This window comes from Vicugna pacos, chromosome 12, assembly GCF_048564905.1.
Source record: "Vicugna pacos chromosome 12, VicPac4, whole genome shotgun sequence".
In the NCBI taxonomy this organism is placed as follows: domain Eukaryota; kingdom Metazoa; phylum Chordata; class Mammalia; order Artiodactyla; family Camelidae; genus Vicugna; species Vicugna pacos.
Genome location: NC_132998.1, coordinates 60,920,191 through 60,926,190, shown reverse-complemented (window position 1 = coordinate 60,926,190; position 6,000 = coordinate 60,920,191).

Below are 6,000 nucleotides of genomic sequence, written 5' to 3'. Positions count from 1 at the left end.
GGCCGTGTGTTGACTAGTCAGCTTCCGGGTGTGGCTAGAGCAGGGCTCGGCTCGTCGATCCTCAGGCTTTGGTCGTGTGTTGACTAGTCAGCTTCCGGGTGTGGCTAGAGCAGGGCTCGGCTCGTCGATCCTCAGGCTTTGGTCGTGTGTTGACTAGTCAGCTTCCGGGTGTGGCTAGAGCAGGGCTCCTCGATCCTCAGGCTTTGGACGATCCTCAGGCTTTGGCCATGTGTTGACTAGTCAGCTTCCGGGTGTGGCTAGAGCAGGGCTCGGCTCGTCGATCCTCAGGCTTTGGCCGTGTGTTGACTAGTCAGCTTTCGGGTGTGGCTAGAGCAGAGCTCGTTGATCCTCAGGCTTTGGCCGTGTGTTGACTAGTCAGCTTCTGGGTGTGGCTAGAGCAGGGCTCCTCGATCCTCAGGCTTTGGCCGTGTGTTGACTAGTCAGCTTCTGGGTGTGGCTAGAGCAGGGCTCCTCGATCCTCAGGCTTTGGCCGTGTGTTGACTAGTCAGCTTCCGGGTGTGGCTAGAGCAGGGCTCGGCTCGTCGATCCTCAGGCTTTGGCCGTGTGTTGACTAGTCAGCTTCAGGGTGTGGCTAGAGCAGGGCTTGGCTCGTAGATCCTCAGGCTTTGGCCCTGTGTGGACTAGTCAGCTTCCGGGTGTGGCTAGAGCAGGGCTCGTAGATCCTTTTTCGGTCACTCTTGATCTTGATTTTGAGCGGGTCTCCCGGGACACTCTCAATTTTTTACGGACCCTCCATCTGAGGTGCAGTCACTCTCTTGACCCTGGAGTGGTGGATTTAAGGTATGATTTCTGCAACTTTAACAGCTGTAGGAGTAGTTAATACCACTAAATATGGTCCCTTTTATGTTGGTTTGAGAGGTGTTTTTTTCCAATCCTTTACCCATACCTGGTCACTTGGTTTATGGGGATGCACTTGGACCCCTAATGAAATGGTTTTTTTTTTTAATCACCCAACCCCAAACTTCTCGTAGTACTTTTTCTAGTTCCAACAGTTGTTGGTGGAGCCCTAAATTTTCTATTTTTGGGGTGGGGTTTTTTTATCCAGACTAAAGGTGGCGGTCGCCCATAGAGGATTTTAAAGGGAGAGTACCCAATATTAAATCTTGGGGTGCATCTAATACGCAACAGAGCCAGGGGTAGAATGTCCACCCAGGGGAGCTGGGGTTTTTTGGCTGATTTTAGCTATCATTTGTTTTAGAGTTTTGTTTATTTGTTTTACCTTTCCTGAGCTTTGAGGCCGGTATGCTGTGTGCAGGTTTCAGTGGATGCTCAGTGTCTTTGTCACTTGCTGTACAATTTTTGCCACAAAGGCGGGTCCATTGTCAGACCCGATGGAGGCAGGCATTTTAAATCAAGGGATAACATCCCTGAGGAGAGACTTTGTCACTTCCCTTGCTTTTTCTGTCCTGGTGGGGTAGGCCTCTACCCACCCTGTGAAGGTGCAGATGAAACCAGCAGGTACTTATATCTCTTACTGGGTCCAAGTTCAGTAAAGTCCACTTTTAAATCTTCAAAGGGAGCCAATCTGCATCGTTGTATTTCCATTGGCCCAGTTAGCCCTTGTTTTGGCTTGTTTTGTGCACAGAGCAAGCAGCGTTGGGAAACTGATGCACACAGAGTAGGGAGACGAGAAGTTAGGAAATAACGCTTTAAGAGGGCCTCTAAAGCCGTTTTTCCCATATGTGTGGCTTTGTGTTGTTGTTGGACTAGACGATAAGCTAGTCGTTCTGGGATGAAAACCCTTCCATCCGTCATGATCCACCATCCGTCCTTTTTTTTTCCCTCGTTTAGCCTGTGCCCACTTGTTTTCGTCGTGGCTATATTTTGGGGCAGTGGGTAGCTGTGGTGCTGTCATAACTTTAATTACTGAGTGTTTCCAGGCGGCTGCTTTTCTTGTTTTTTGATCAGTTAGCCTGTTCCCCTGGCTCACAGGGTCATTTTTTTTTTGGTGTCCCTTACAGTGAATAACGGCCACTTTCTTTGGATCCCATACTGTCTCCAGTAACTGTAAAATTTTTTTGTTTGTTTTTGATTTTTTTTTTCCCAGCAGTCAAAAGTCCTTTCTCCTTATAGATGGCTCCATGTACATGTAAGGTTGCAAATGCATATTTGGAATCGGTGTATATATTGACTCGTTTTTCTTTTCCTTTTTTTAGTGTCTGGACCAGTGTCCAGACCTCTGCTCGTTGAGCAGACCATCCTGGGGGAAGGGACTCTGCCTTTATTACCTCTCGGGTTGTTGTTACAGCGTAACCTGCTCGCCGTTGTCCGTCTTGCATGTAACTGCTGCCGTCTGTGAAAAGTTCCAGGTCTGGGTTTTGCAGGGGCTTGTCGGTTAGATCAGGCCTGCTTGCATACACCTCTTTGATGATTTTTTTTGCAGTCATGGTCAGGCTGCCCTTCCCCCCCAGGCAAATCTGTGGCTGGGCTTAAGGTTTGCACAGTCTCTAGACGGACTCTTGGATTTTCATACAGAAGCCCCTGGCAGTGGGTCATCCTTGTGTTAGTTATCCATTTATAATCTGGGCCGTTCATCAGGGCCACCACAGAATGGGGAACTTTTACATTTAAAGTCTGTCCCAGCGTGAGTTTGTCTGTCTCATTGACCAGGAGGGCTGTGGCAGCGAGGGCTCGTAAACAGGGTGGCCATCCTGATGATACAGGGTCTAGTCTTTTAGATAAATAGGCCACAGGTCGCTGTCATGGCCCCATATTTTGAGTTAGGACTCCAAGAGCAGTTTGGTCTCTTTTATGTACAAACAGATTAAACTCTCATGTTACATCTGGTAAGCCTAGTGCCGGAGCTTGAGTTAGTAGTTCCTTCAATTGCCTAAAGGCATTTTTTTGTTTAGTTTCCCATTTGAGGGTTTTTTTTTCCTGATCCAGCAGTTGCTTGGTAGAGGGGCTTGGTTATTTTTGAAAACCCGGGGATCCAGATCCGGCAAAACCCAGCTGTGCCCAGTAACTCTTGCAGTTTTTTTTTTTGTTTCCGGTCTGGGTATGGTGCAAATAACTTGTTTTCGTTTTGGTCCTAGGGCTCGGTGTCCCTCTGAGATAATAAATCCCAAGTATTTGACTGTCATTTTGGCCTGGACCGGCTGAGCTGCTAATATCTTGTATTGTCCAGGTCCATTTGAGCAAACCCGAATCCATGGGGGTAGAGTCTGGGCGATATTTAGCCAGGAGTCAATGTAAGGGAATTGATCTGGGTGGCCTGGGGTTCCAGTGATTATTTGATAGACTGCTCGCACTGTTGCTAGGTCCAGAGTTCCTCCTGAGGGCCACCTGACTCCAGAGGCCGTCTATTTAAGCTCACACAAAGTGCGGAGCCTGCCGGGGGTCATTTGAATTCCACAGTCTCCTGAGAACCCCTTTTTGAAATTTTTAATCATGTAGTCTAGAGTGGTGGGTTTTGACTTAGAGCCTCCCATTCCTTTTAGATGTTTAAGGATAATAGTTTTGTTGCTTTAGATGTTTAGGAAGGTAGCCTTTATATCTTTTTTTTTTTTTTTTACTCTTTAAAACACCGGAGTTCCCAGAGAGACTGCTCTCTTGCTTCGTCTATGAATTGTTTGAAGGCTAATTTGGTCAGGGACTCTGGGTTCCAGTCACAGCTGATGTCTCTGGATCTCAAAGCCTCAAGCAGTTTCAGGGACTTTTTAAATTAAATTTTCTCTATATTTTGAACTAACGTATCAGGGGCGTGGGACTGACGACAGATGGTAAAACAAATGGACTGAAAAAGGGACCTCCGAGGCCGGGTGAGCCCGGTCCTGAAGGAATTCGTCTTCTAAACTTGAGTCCTGGGGGTCTGAGTCTAGGCAAAAGGGGCACTACTTGGGTCAGTTCAGTAGGGGAACAATAAGTCTCAGGTGTTTTGTGACAGAATCAGGTAGGAGACTTTTTCAAAGAAATAGCATCTTAGCCTCCGAGGGCAGCGGGGCGTTGACTCATTGGCTGTCTATGTCCTTTTCCCTCCCAGTGTAGCCACCCTGTGCTGGTGTCGCAGACAAGACAAGGGAGGGTTTTCGTTGCGTCCACCTGGCCACTCCCCTTGCGGGGACGAAGATGCCTCTTAGCTTTGGCGGGTCAGTATAAGCCTCTGACTCTGATCGGGACCCTGAGGGACCGATACCGCCCTGAGCCGTATGAGGTCACCACGGAACCGCAGGTTGGGACTCACTCGAACTCTGTAGCAGAATGCCGTGGAGCTACAAACTCGAGCCTGATCGCATGCTTCACAGGCCGCTCATTCACTCACACACACACACAGAGGTTAACAACAGTCCTCCCACCAATCCCAGTATCCTGCTTCCTGTAGGGGGGGATCCGCCTCCTCCTCTGTCCACTGGAACGGGACCTGATCCCTGACCTGATTTCCCCGTCTGAAATGCCATCAGACGGAGAGCCTGTAGGAGGGGATCCGCCTCCTCCTCTGTCCACTGGGACAGGACCTGATTTCTCCCGGGGGTTCCTACCTTGTCCGGACGGCCACCTGGTGAGTCTGTCCGTCCCTCCACGGAGTCTGGCTCTGGTTGTAGCCCAGCCACCCAGGGGGCCGAGTTGCCGTCACGAAAGGGAACCCGGAATACCATCGGGCGGCGCCACCTCGTTCGCTGCCGGAGCCCTGTCCCCCGATCTGCCGGAGCCACCAGTCCAGCGGCTCAAGGGGCCGGCGTGGTTGTATCTCGCTGGGGCCTCCAGAAATGTTACGGAAATGACAGGCCAGCCAAGAAACAAGCACCACTCACAGGGTTGGAGTACTCAGATTTATTACGCCGGCGGGCTCAGAGGGGCTTCTGCTCCGAAGCTCTGAGCACCTCCAAGACGCGCACATGAGGTTTTATAGGGTTAATTACAAGTACAGGGCTATTAGCCAATAAGGCTCAAACAACAAAAAGCAAGGAATCAGTACACTGGAGCTCATCAATTCGGAACAGATCACGTTACTGACACTTGTTGAGCTTGGATTTACGAGTTAGCTTGTTAGCCCAGTAAACTGACACTAAACTTCAGATTTACGAGTTAGCCCAGCAGAACTCAGATCAGTAATCCGACACTTGTTACATTTAGATTTGTGACTTAGTTTGTTAGCCCAGCTGGGCTTTTTCTTCACAGAGGCACAGCCTCACATTCATTTTCCTGCACCACTTTCCTAATACATATCTGCCTCAGCTGAGATCATGATCGTCTATACAAATGCCTGGAAGCCTGACCACCAGAACCCTCACAACCCCCTACCAAAATCCCTAGCCCTGCCCTTTCATGTCCCCCTCCCTTTCCTGTTACCTTGACATCAACCAATCAGAGAATAGTGCAGGAGCTGGTCATACACCCTGCGGCCCCCTTTGTGCCCAAGGTCATGCCCTCCCCTATGAAAGACCTCAACAACCAACCCTTGGGGCTCACACAGGCACCTCTCATCTCTGTGGCCCACTGTTTTCTATGGAGTGTACCTAATAAACTCCTTTTCTATTTTCATCCTTTGTTTTTGGTAAATTCTTTTACCACCCAAGCACCGGCCTGCCGAATCTCACAATAGTGAGTCCTCACTGACCCTCACTGTAGGGCTACAGGTGGGGTGACTGTTTAGTGGTTTAACGTCCTTCTGGAAGGCTGGGCTGCATCCACCATGTTTCTACCTTGTCCTGGGGTCCTCAGCAGGGCCTGGCACTGTGAAGGAAAAGCCGGACTGGTCTAACAAGATAACTCACAAATCTAAATATTGGAATGCTGATCTGAGTTCTGCTGGACTAACTCATAAATCTAAGTTAATTAGTGTTGGTTTGCTGTTCATGTCTTTTTGCTAGCCAGCTAGATTTTCAAAGATATGTATCTGGCTTTGGAATGTTGGTTTGCTGCCTCCCTGCCTCCACTTTTGTGATAATGATGCTGCTAAAGCTGTTCCACGCCTATTGGCTGAATACCCCAAGCTTGTACTTTACCCTATAAAACCTCATGTGCATGTCTTGGAGGTGC